Genomic DNA, 13,825 nt, shown 5'->3' with positions numbered 1-13,825 from the left:
CAGAGGCTATCCCTCCCCCAACCCCCCTCCCACCCCACCCTCTCCAGCAGAGTCTATAGCCCCAAGTGCTGCAGCTGCATGCCTTCCATAGAACTCTGGGGACCTCCAACCCGCAGGACCCTGCTGCAGCTAGTTTATTCCTGTTCTGGAGCAGCCACACTGCTGGGCCCTGGGTCTGGTGATTGATTATTGGTCTTCTTGACTTTTTGATTGTATAATGATTAGCTGTTGCCGTAACTTTTACTTCATCTTCAAGTGTTTGTACATACATTTCTCCCGTTTGTTGCCCAAAATATGGTAAGAGAAAACAAAAATGCCTCGTTAAGACTCTTTCCTGAAAATTTGTTTCCAATAAATTAATTTTATAAAATTTGTGAAGCCTTTGATTGCACTCAGAATGTTCATTTATAGTCAAAGTTTTGCATAAAATAAAGGCATAGTGTTTCAACTTGACAAAATATTATTCTCATTAATGTCTTTAAATACATTCAGAGTAATTATGGGCTTGTTTGTTTAGGAGTAAACAGTATATGTTTGATGTATTTCCTCCTTGGTGTTAAATTGTTTGTTAAAGATAAATGTGTCATTCACATTTTGTTTTTTTATTATTCTCCTTTCCACACTCTGCTGTTTCTTCCCTCAAATTTTCCAGCATGGATCATCATGCTGATTATGAATAATAATCTGACACATTTAGATAAGTCTTGGTTTCCAAAGACCTCTCACATATGTTTGCTTGAAGAAGCCACAGTAAGGACATTTTCTCCACTTTAAGGAGAAAACTGAAGCATGTACAAACTAATTTGTCAAAGAAGAAATAAACTATTAGGAAATGGATCACCAAATTTAGAATCGTCCCAAGGCGGGGTGGCCTGATTTAACAAACATGTCTTCCATACCGTAAATAACTGAGGTAAAAATATAGTTCTATCAGTTCCGAGGTGTATTACAGATGGGGTCCAGTGGCCCAGGTTTTATTTGACACCGAAAGTGGAAAACCTAAATAGCTAAACAGAGATGGAGATTTCTAAAATAAAAAAGGCGACAATAGAACAAAGCACTGTAAGCTATTTTATGAGTAACTACCAGAAATTGCGTGTTTACAGTTTCACTTTCCACTCTTGTACCTATGGCTATTCCTGTGTGTGCATGCACGTGTGTGCGCACGTGTTTAGTAGAAATATGAAATTAAATGTCTTAAGAAGAAACAACTGTGTCATCAATTCCAAATCGATAATCTAACATTATGGAGTCTTAAAACGATCGTCTTGTTTTAAATCTTCATAATGTGTTTTTGTTTTCACTTCAGTATCTTTTTAAAATGAATTTTTGTAAATAGTATATATACATAGGTCAGATAAAAAATATTGATTCAGGGACTGGAGAGATGGCTCAGTGGTTAAGAACACTGGTTGTTCTTACAGAAGACCTGGGTTCAAATCCCAGCACCCACATGGCAGCTAACAACTGTCTGTAACTCCAGTTCCAGAGGATCTGACTGCCTCTTCTGTCCTCTGCGGTCATTGCACGACACAGGTGTACTTACTTACATTCAGGCAATACACACACACACGCACACACATAAGATAAAAATAATAAATAAAAATTTAAAAAAATTATTGATTCAAAAAAGTTAAGGTGCCTGCTGGATAGCTTTACTTGTTAACTTGACACAACTGGGTATCGGGAGCCTAAAAGGGGAATTGCCTCCACTGGACTGTCTTGTGACCATGTCTGTGGGGCTTTTCTTGATGACTGAGTGATGTGGGAGGGCCCAGTCACTATGGGCCATGGCACCTCTGGGCAGGTGGTCCTGTATTGTGTAAAAAAGCTGGTTGATTAGCTCTCATAGCTCTGAAGAGCACTATGAAGGTGCCAAGGGAAAACATCAATCGATGGCCCAACACCAGAATCAAGAGCAAATAACCACATCAATGGCCAGCACAGCACAGGACATTGGTGCTACAGTGGCACTTTTATACTGGGGGCAATAAACAGCTACCTAATTGGACTAAAAGCCCACTCTGTGGAAGGAAACTCAAGTGTGATACTGTAAACATAACCTAATACTCATGGCTGAAGAGTCATAGATCTTAGAGAAAATCCCAAGACTGTAACATCAGTAGACTAATGTAATTTCCTACTATGTGCAAATATTTAACCTTTTATTTACAAACAAATATCCCAGTTACCACTCATTAAAGAAGCTTATTTTGTACCAGTCAGAGACTATTGCCAAACATCACAACTGGTCACACATGGACATTGTCTATGAATTGTACAGGCCTAAGTGACTCACTTATAGTAAAAACTCTACACCCAAGGCTCATGAAACATAGAACAGGGATAAAGATGGCACTAATGAATCTTTCAATCTCATTAATGAAGCTCCCTCAGGCAGCAGAGGACAAGGAACACAAAAGATCACAAAAGGCCAAAATGTAGAGATTAAGAGTCTACAGAATGCTGATCCTATATTAAGCTTCACCCACCTAAGGCTGAGGGACCATCATGGAAGAGGGAGGGGGAGATTGTAAGAGCCATGGTGGAGGTGCATGACCATAAAAAAGGTCCAGGGGCCTTGTTCATGTGATTCTACAACAATGGTGTCAGCATAGAAAAGTCCCTTGCAAACTTAGGTAGACAGAAATCCAGCATAAGAACAAATGAAGAAAGAAAGAAAAAGAAAGAAAGAAAAAAAAGAAGGAAGGAAGGAAGGAAGGAAGGAAGGGAAGAAGGGAAAGAAACCAGGCTGAACACAGGGCAGGGGAGCAAGCCAGTAAGCAGTGTTCCTCCATGGCCTTTGCTCCAGCTTCTGCCCCCAGGTTCCTTCCTTACGTTCCTACCCTGGGCTCCTGAGGTATTGTGACTGGGGAGATCTAAGCCAAATAAGCCCTTTCCTCCCCAAGTTGGTGTTGGTCAGAGTATTTGGCCACAGCAACAGAGAAACAAACTAGGACAGGGTGTGTAGGGAACGATGGTCTCTCATGCATCCCTGAACCCTAACCACCCAGTTTTCTCTTCTTAAGCAAACACTAATAGAAGATGTCGATAGTTCAGTCAATAATGTCTCATTCACTTAAATGTGATCATAGATAATATATCATTTCTATGTAGTTTAGTTCTACTAAGTGGTTAGTTAATGTATTTGTTTTATACATTATCCTGCCTCCCCTCCAAAAAAATCTCATTTGCATACCACCACAGACCACATGCAGTTTGTGAAGGTATTTACTATAAAATAAAACTGAGATGGGGTACTTAAAGGAGAAGGGACTGTAGGCAGGCGGAAACAATAGATGCTGACTCATTAACCAAAGGCTTCAGGCTGAGGTCCCTAGTCAATGTTCTGAGAGACTCTAGAAACAAATATACATGCAACATATTCTTGCACTGAACTATGAACTCTCAGAGGATAAGAAGTCAAATTTAAGCTTACTTAGCTCTGGTAAAACAGAGACTATAAATATACTTTGAGTATATTTATATACATATACTATAAATGAATGCTTTATTATTCAACAAAATTTTTCTCAAAAATGTCAGCCAGGCCCACTTAATAATGTCATAACATTTCCACATGGATTTCATCTTTTCTGTGCAGCACTTCTCCCATGTGTTAAATTATTTGGTGTTAAAACTACTTCTCTGTATCATAGTAAACAATCTAAGTTCTGCGAACTTCAGTTAGAAGACTACAGTGTCTGTTTCTCTAAGGAATATATGATTGGTATTAAAGTTTTGGTCCTGAAGGAAATCTTGTCTTTTGTTAACATAACAAAAACATAAAATGGAATAGAAAGGTTAGATGAATATTTAACCAAGCCATTGAACAACAGATATTGTTATCCATATGAAAGATCATGCCATTATCAATAATACTTTTGCATGTAAGAACAATTATACCCAAAAGGAATACAGTAGTTCTATCTACAGTGACATAGTACAATATCTTGCACAGAAGCTTGTGTTAAGTAACATGTATAGGCAATCATTGATTTGGACTGAAATCACACAGTAGGCCTTAATAAATCAAATAAAATAGAGTCCCTTAAACTAATTGTTCTATATCAATGAAATTGATTGTTTAGCATACCTTGGTTGGCATGATTGGAAAGCCCTTGCCTTTAACCTTAAGAACAAAAGTAACAGTGTAAATTGATACCAACCAATCTACTTTTTGCAACTTTTTGCTTTCTTTAATACTTTCTCTGCCTAGAAAGACTAGCTCTGCTTAGCTCTTTGGAATACTCATTCTAATTTGCATAAATAAATGTTTCTGGATTGTAGGATTCTTAATAAAATTGGTATTTTGCTTCACTATGCATTTCACTGTGATAAGGTACTACCATGTCACAGGCCCTAAGCAATAGGGCCAAAGAATTGTGGATTGAAACTCTTGAAACTGTGTCAAAATAAAGCATTCCTTTTTGTATGATCATATCAGATGTTTTGTTACAGCCATGGAAAGGTTATTAACAAAGAAGTCTTCTGTTGTCCATCTATTACCTCTTGATTGAAACATTTCTTCTCAGAGGAAGGAAGGAAATTCATGACATTCAAGAACTACATGAAGCATAGAAGGCCCTAAAACCATCCATGCTCCCGTGTGTAACCCATCACCCATGCTCTGGAAGTAAGCCAGTTATCTCCCTGGTTCACCGAGCAAGACTCAAGTGGGATCATTTCTTTGGTTGATCTGTTGTCAGCACCTTCACTGAGGTAAACACAGGTTGTGTTCATATCACCCAACATCTTCAAACATGCCGTGTCCATCCTCTTCAGTTCCAGCTAGGTCAAGTACAATGGTCTCAGTGTGGGGGCCCACTGTAATCTTAGCACTTCTGCAAAATCCTAATATAGAATCCAAATCAGCAGAGAGACAACACTAGAACACAGGACATTTGTGGAGGATTAGAGTAGGGAATGAGGTCTAGGATTGGGATTATTGCCCTTTCAGAAGAAAGCCCAGGAGAAACCTTCCTCTTTATGCTAGAACACAGCCAGAAGGCTCCCAAGGAACCCGGATGTGGGACATCCCAGGACCCACATCTTGAGCCTAGACTGAAAAACTATGAGAATGGATTTGGATTGAGAGCTCCCCTCCTGCCCAGTATGTGCTATTTTTATAATAACCATCTAAATTTATAAGGACAGGCATTGGCTGAAATAAAGGAGATTCTTCTCTTCCAGAGGGAACTAAAAGTGCGTTTGCCTGGAGACTAGCAACGAACAATACACAGACAAGAAAACATCATTCACCACATTCTACACATGCTTAATTCAAATCATTATTAGGACTGATATTTACACCCACAAACTTCAAACTCTTGCTAGGATTAAATGAGGCGATGTAAACAGAAGAATTATTTTATCTTGTGCTTTCCATAGCATCTAATACATGCACTGCATATATTTCATTTTCAAATATCTTGAATTAAAAATCTAAAATGTAAATTCTAATCATCTTGGAATTTAAGATGAATTCATTGTGGCTTAAATTTCCTCATCTTCAGCCTTGTCTTTAAATAGAAAACACAAAAATGGTACAAGTTTAACCAGTAAAAAGGGTCATTTCCATTCCTATAGGTAGACACCCTCAGAGTCCAGATAAGGAGTTCTTAGTTTCACAAGATCCACAATCACTTATGTATATGTCTCCTTCAAACTCAGTATACAATGGCTGACCTTTCACACAGTCTGCTGAATTAATAGCCTCTTAGAGTAATAAATATAAAAATGTCAATGTATTATTGCTTAAAACTGAACAGTGACGATCGCAATAGAATAAAAAAAAATGACTGATGTCATCAAGCCACTGGAATTTTCTAACAATAAACTAGTCCATGTTTCCAAATGGCAGCCCAGAATTTATGCTGTACACATACGTAATAGCCACAAAGTTTCCTTGTCCATTCTGCCTTAACTTATTCTGCACAGTGATGGGTACTTGGAAAGCTGGCACAGATTCTTTTTTGTTGAATTAGAATCACATTTGCATCATCTCAAGTGTAACTTGCTGCCAACCACGGTTTCTGATTTGTGGTGTAAATGAGGTGCCTGGTCTCTCCTCTGTCACTTCCCAGAGCTTCAAACTGTAAGAAAAGGAGGGATCATCATATGCATATGCAGAACAAAAAGTTCTCAGAGTAGATTTGGAGACATAGTCTTGCAAATTTGTAAGTGGCCCAATCCAATCACAACTATCAAAACGTTATTAGTTTCATTACAGTTGGCATATATGTGACTTTAATTTTTCACCAAATCACTCATGTCCATTTTTCTTCTATGTGTATATTAGTTATTAGAATAACAACGGTAGTCCTTTTATAGCAATTTTAACAGGGCATTCCTGACTATTCCTAGAAGTAACTGATATTTTCAAATAAAATGCAAGTTGTTTCCCTTCAAACAAAATTCTTTTTTGTAAGAAAAGTTGATTTGTATTCTTTTGTTTTCTTTATGTCGTTGTTTTGTTTTTACATCTAGTCCTATTCATGGCTTGGCTTCCTTTGCAGTGGAGAACTGTCAGTGCAATTCCTACATGATTCATACCCCTCTTTGACCCAAGTGTAATTTGATATTTTCAATATTTAGATTTTAAAAAACAACACTAGAAGGAAATATTTTCAAAAAGTTAGGAAAGTTGCATGTTTAATTCACAGAAACATTACTTAAAAAGTAAACTTTAGTGCTGTGTTTAAAGTTGTGTCTTTTTTGGATTAACTTTAAGCTTGTTTGTTTACTTAGTAGTGTTTACTTTCCAGTCTTTATATATCTAGAATATAATGATATATAGAAATCATTACCAGTGGGGAAGTAAAGTTTCCTTCTGGGTAAGGCTCACAAATATCTTTTGATAGTCCTATGCAATAATTAATTTGAATTTAGGAAACACCATGAAACTTTGAAATAATGACAGCCTAAAGTCCCCAAACTGCCCATGTCTTTCTGTTTTCCTGTCAGTATATACCGGTGATACTGAGAATAGTCTGCAGGAAAGATGCTTTAGAGAAAAGCCCAAGCCATTGAGCACTAGGCAGAAACTTCTTCTGACATATAACTTATCCAGCTGTGAGCCACTACTATTGTAAACCAGACAAAAATAAAGAATACAAAAATAAATGAATAAACTTTGAACAAAAATCAACTTATTTTCCATATTGCTCTTATGAATTGTAAAGCTGATCTACACATATCACACTTTTTTGTAAGAGATAGGCAAGTCTTTTAAAAGTATTAGTTGGAAATACTTATTTTCATTAAATGTAGAGAATAAACTTTTGAATACATATTTGCTTATGTAAATCTTCTAAAAATGATGTTTCTCATAAAACTCTAAATTCTTACTACTCCAGAGCTAGAGCTGGATTGGTCTTTGCATTAAAACAGAAGTTCAGTAATTTTATGAAGATTGTTTTTTCTGGAGCATATATCATTGTTCACCACACCACATATTTTCTTGAAGGTATTTAACTTTCTCTGTTGCATGATCTGTCCTTCAGCTTGATAGCCAAAGAGTTCCAAAACCAAACACCAACAGAACCTCCATTCAGTAGCTGTCATTTGCAAACTAGTGACAGACTATCAAAAGTTAGATGACCTCATTACTGCACGGTAATGAAGATTTTGGTAATTCTAGGTAGAATTTTAATATCATAATGTTGTTTTCTCATAGATGTTCTTATTTCTCAAAACAATAGTCAACATAGGAAAGTGCTGTTCAGGATAATGTGGAATACTAAGCCAATTGGAAACTAAAAGCCATGGGAATCCGTGCTTTACTTCTTAAGAATTCAATATTATCTCTCCTTCAGGAAGAGAGCAGTTGGGATAACATTTCATGAAAATTTTTGTATTGCAGCCTTTTTGCAAAATATATATTAACCTTGTGGTAGGATTGTATCTGATTATAAAATCATAATGTTCAAAGGCCCCTCATAGTCAACTGGAATGCTTTGATGACTGTGCTGATTCTAGTAACACAGCAGTTTCTTTGACTCCATCGTGGTATATCACCAGTGTTTTGGGAAATACTATTTTTTGACCTTCTGTAGTTTTAGATTCAGTGCATCAAGCATGGACCTCATAAGTGTTGAATATTATATAGCCATTTTAATTTGACAACCCCATTATCCATATTTCCTGCCATGGTTTGATATGCATTGATGGAGAGGAGGTCTCCAGTACAGACGCATGCGGGGAGGGACTCTCCTGTTGTTTTGTTGGTGTCCAGATTTCTACATAAGGTAGAATCTAATTTGTGCAGATTCTTGGAGAGGTTCACAGACCAGTCTGGGCTGCTAGCAAGTCCTCTTTTTCCGGAGTCATGGAACTCATTTCATCAAATAGAACACGTGGTCAAAAGACATAGTGGACCACCAGAAAACAATCTGCTTGCTCTGTAATTGTATAGGAGTGTGCCTGTCTTGTGAACAAGGTGATATTTATTAAATAGCCTTTGTTTAATTGTATCGGTTTAGAACATGCATGTATTTTTACGCTGCACATAATCAGTCTAACAACACATATTCCTGACTCTTATTCTCCAGGGAATTCTAGGCTTTGCCAGTTTTTCTTAGTAAGCATGAGGTATGTGACATGGTGGCTGGCCCTGTGTAATTCCTTATTTAACAGAAGAACAAGGGAGTATTTACAGTAAGATATTTATATTGTCAGCACATCTGTTATTACTGTCCCCAGGGACTCACCTGCTTCTGTGGGTGTGTGGTAACACCAAGGGCACTTTCTAGATGGAAGTAAAAGCTGCCTAGTAGTCATTTGACCAGTTTTTTGCTCACAGCACTCAGCAGGCAGAGTTGGAGAATATGAAGCATATCAGTGGGATTTTTCTCTTTCCTAAAATAACTTCTTTAAATTATGTTTTCTTATTCATAGCATTTTGACTTTATACTTTTTAGTAACTTAAAGGTGACTTTACTTTTTACATTGTGAGCAACTTTTATATTACTGTGCTATTTTATCTTATAACACTGCATTTATGCATTTGATTTCTGCTGAGGGTATGCACTCAAAGGTAACAATCACAGTTGTGTAGGGCTGGCTTTACTTGATCTTTTTTCAATGCATCCAACCACTATCAGAAATAAATAAAACATTCTTATAGAGGCTCACAGCACCCAGTATCTGTAGACATTGCATGAAGTAAAGTGTGTCTCTTCTCTTATGCTTCCACCAGCAGAGATGCTGCCCTGGGACTAGAAGCATTATTCCACAACCTTTTGTAACACTGGAACTTTCTATAGCATTAGTGTAAACATTAACAATTGCATAAGTTGTTAAAAGAGAGTGTGGAAATTTTGGATATTTCTGCCTATGAAAATACTCTAGTACTTTGGAATGACATCATGTATCATGTATTAGCACTCCAAAGCATGATTACATTTGCATGTGAACAACAGAATGGTAAATTGTTTGTGGGCATTGGTAGAGGTCTGCTTTATATTCCCAGATGGAAATCCATGCTGCTCACACAACATACACCAGTCACAACCCACTGTCAAGTACAAGTTAATTAGAATGAAGAAGTTTAATAAAACTTCAGGTCTAAGGTGTTCTGTGATTCATAGCCACACGAAGTTCAAAGCCACCAAATTTAATAACATATATAAACATTTCTATCATCACAGAAAGTTATACTGGATGTCCAAAGAGAAATCATGTTGTATGATTGTCTAGTCCCTTGTTCTAAATCAAAGAAATCAAAACCAGAAGCCATAGATGAGAAAGGGATTCAGGTTTTCAACAAGGAAATTGCTAAAAATTTTACTAAAAAATTGATAAAATATGACATTTTTCAGCTTTAAAATGTAAAATATACTTTTAGAATTTTCACTAATCCACATTTCAATTTATGTATATTTACATTGTTATGATTTCTAAATGGAGTTTCCCCTCAATGGCTTGTTTGTTGCAAGTTTGGTCCCCAACTAGTGGATCTATCCTTGAGGTATTTATATCATTAGGATTTTGGTCCAACCAGTCAGTTAATTCAATGATGGGTTTAATGGGATGTGGCAGAACTAAGAGATTCAAGGAGGTTGGTGATTTGGGGGCATGATTTGAAGGGAATGTTTTGATCTGGCCCCTTCCTATTTACACAAATTACATCTCTGTTCCTGTGATAAAGTACCATATCCAAGGCATCTTATAGAAGGAATTTATTTGGATTTAGAGATCCATAGGAAGGGGCCTTAAAGGCGGTAGAATCTTGGTGACAGGGGGCAGCTGGAGAGTACAGTTGACCACTTTACATCTCCAAAGGGAAACAGGAAGCAGAGAGAGCACCTAGAAGTCAGGCAGGGGCATAAGCTCTTAAAACTTCCCTCAGTGATTAAGTTCCTCCAGCAAGGCCATACCTTTTTAATGCCCTCAAACAGTGCCACCAACAGGGGACCCAGTGTTCAAATACTTGACTCTTTGGGGGACGTTTTTCATTCAAATAATCATATCTCTGCTTCCCAGTCACTGGTAGGTTAGAACCCTCCTGGAAAGTACTCTGATGTCCTTCCACAGGCCCATAGCAAGGCAGCAAACCACTGAAACTCCGAGCTACAGCAAAGTTTCCTCCTTTCAGTTCTTCATAAGTATTTTGTCACAATACCAAATATACTAGTATACCAAATTGATAACTGATAACTGGGTTCTAGCTGTTATGATTCCTGACCATGTGATTCAGAAGTCTTTGGAAGAGTTTTGTAAGAACTGTATGGAATACTTTGGGGATAGGGTTTGAGAACCCCTAGAATACTTTAAGCCAAGACTCATGGGAGATTTTGGTGAAAGTACAGAGACAAAAATGTCAATGGGAATTGGAGAGTAAAAACTGTGCTTATTAAGATTCAGATAAAATTAAGAGTGTTGGGAATGAATTAGAATCCACACATGCTATATTGTAGCACAAAACTTGTCTAGTTTGTCCTGACATTTTGAGGGGGGCTGAGTTTAAAGGTGAGCCACTCACCGATTTAAAAGAGGAAGTTATAGTGTAGTCTAACATTCAAGTTATAGCATGGCTGGCTGCTTTTAACAGATTTACATGAGAACTGACAAAAACGAAGTTGAAAAATATAAATAAGTTAGACAGGTTAGTAAAGGAGCTCACTTAAAGTTGTGGTCATTAAAGGTATCACTATTAAAGATTAATGTCATCAAAAATAAATCAAGTGTTAACATCAGGTCTCTAGGGAAGTTGTCTAGAGGAACTGGCAACAATCCACCCATCATAGGCTCCAGACTTTTAACTTGAAATGAAAAAACAGTTCTGCTGGGAGGCACTCTGATAGCACGGGGCAGCCTAGAAAAGTGCCTGTTTACACTCAGATGCAAGTATCCAGAGAGGGCGGCCTCCATGAAGAGGCTGGGGTCCTGCTTGAGCTGACAGCAAACTTGGGTGTCATCTGTATGATGCTGGTTTAAAAGACACACAGATGATGGGGTTATGGCTTCAGAGATGATTCCATCCACATTTCATCTCAGAAAAGGGATTCAGTGAATACCAACAAGCACAGCCATAAGGTCAGAGTTACCAAAGCACTTTGGAGTTCACACTTCATACTTGACAAGAGTCACAGGAATTGTTCTTCCCCACTGAGTTTTGGTCTTATTTTTCCCCATTCTTTCCTGTTGATGTTCTCATTCTTCCCTTCTCAAATTATAACTCAGAATTCTTTCTGTACTGTTGTATGATTGAAGCATTCTTTTTTAATTTCGCAGAGACTTACAACTAAGAGTACCTTTAGCCTTGGAGGATACTTTTGACAGGGATTTTGAACTATGGTGAAACTGTTGAGAATTTGGGAATTATTTGATTGGTCGCCGGCTATGGCTGCTCTCCTCTGGTTATGGTCACTCTCCTGCTCTCTCAGTTCCTCCGATCAGTCATCCGGTCCTGACTCCAGGGCTGGTGAGGAGTCTGCGCCAGCCTCACCACATTCAGATGCCGGAGACCAGGTTCAGTGACACAGATCTGCTTTATTGCAGGAAAGTACAGGCTTATATAGGAGTAATAGTCCAATCATAATACAACATATGGGATCCCTTATTAGCGTGGCAGATTAGTATCCTATTACAATCTAGCCGGCCAGATGCCCTATTAGCATGATAAGTTTCAGTTTCTCTAAGTTTTGGATTCCTGGAAACCATGTGACTTACGTAGTTTTCTCTCTGATAAGAAACAGGAAACACTGCATTCCAGCATGATAGGTATGTAAGGCAAAAGGCAAAATCAGTCACAAGATTTTCCAGAACACTTTGAGATGGACTAAATGCATTATGAGATAACTAGGAGCCTTTAGTGGCCAAAGATAGAATGTTATTTTTTGACTATGAACAACCCATGTGCTGAGGTTTTTGTCCACAGCTGGTTGATACAGCCGTTGAGTAGATCAAATCATTACTGCTCAGACATACTCCATGTGTTGATCGACTGATGCTTTAACAATTTAACAGTGTCATTGTGAATGATAGTGGAATAGTAGTGGCGCCCAGTAGGAAAAGTATTAAAGTCATTAGGGCCTTAAATCTGGGCCCCTTCCTGCCCTTGTCTCTATTTTCCTGACATGTTCCTGACACCATGATGATCTGTCCATGGAGGATCCCAAACAATGAAGCAAGCTGCTCATGGATCATGAGACAACATGTATCCTTCCTCCTTTAATTTGTTCATGTTAGGTACTTTGTTGCAATAACAAAATGTTACTTTGACTTTATCTCTCTGCTGTGATTGGATGAAGAAGCTTCTTTGATGTAGAAGATAATGAACAAGTAACATCTGCCTCAGAGTGACCTGGGACCTAGTGTTTTAGGTACTCTGGACAGTTAGTTTGAACTCCCCATTCTTGTATTCCATTACTGATAAAATGGAAATGCTAACTAAACTTATATTGCATGGTTATTTTAATGAATACATAAGTTATGATGTTTAAATGGTCCTGTCTTCGGCATGTAATTAAAAAAAAGAGCACTCGATAATCAGCAATAATTGTTTCAATAGTAATTGAAGAGTTATGAGACAATTTCCAAAATAATGTTGTATATTATTTCAATGAATCCCCAATTATTTGTTCTTATTCTGTCTAGGAAAGAAATCTCAAAGAACTCTATTGAATTGCTAAATTTCTTAGAGGAGCAATTAATTTTCACTACTATAATTTGATTTATTGTTGACTTATTGCTAATTCAGATTTTTATCAGTAACAAACATTGTGGGGAAATGCTATTTGAGAAACTAGTGCCTAGTGAAACCCTTTCACTGCTAAGCCTGCTCAGCAGAGCATCTCACCTGTGCTCTGAGAAAGAAGCAAATCCATTTTCTTCCAGCTGGACAGTCAATGAGTGCCTATAAATACTATTTCAGATGAAAACAAAGGAAGTTGATTCCATGAATCTAGGCTTCACTTTACATCACATGATCTTTCAAATCAAGGATTTTACACATGGTCACAGGCTACTGAGAGATGCTAGAGATACTAGAATACTAAGACTATGTTAAGTCCACACTCTCTTGAGGCTGTAAATAATATCAAGTTTGCACCATATTATAGAGGTGGCACATGATCCTATGTACACAGAGACCTTTAATATGTATGTAAAGATGACATAAACTGTGGACTAGAGGAGACAGGGGAGATGTCCACTCCACATTTTGGATGAAGGAATTTGGGGGAAGGAGGTGCTCAGCCTCATTTCTGCCATTTTCCATACTTGTTGGTATTTTAGAAGCTAGAATCTAAGAAACTGAATTCCTCAGAATCCACAGTATTAGATTTCTGATTTAAATTCTGTTAACGAGAGACACTAATGT

The sequence above is a fragment of the Nannospalax galili genome, unplaced genomic scaffold (genome assembly GCF_000622305.1).
Source record: "Nannospalax galili isolate Female #2095 unplaced genomic scaffold, S.galili_v1.0 scaffold9, whole genome shotgun sequence".
NCBI lineage: Eukaryota > Metazoa > Chordata > Mammalia > Rodentia > Spalacidae > Nannospalax > Nannospalax galili.
Note: the sequence above shows the minus strand (reverse complement) of the source record.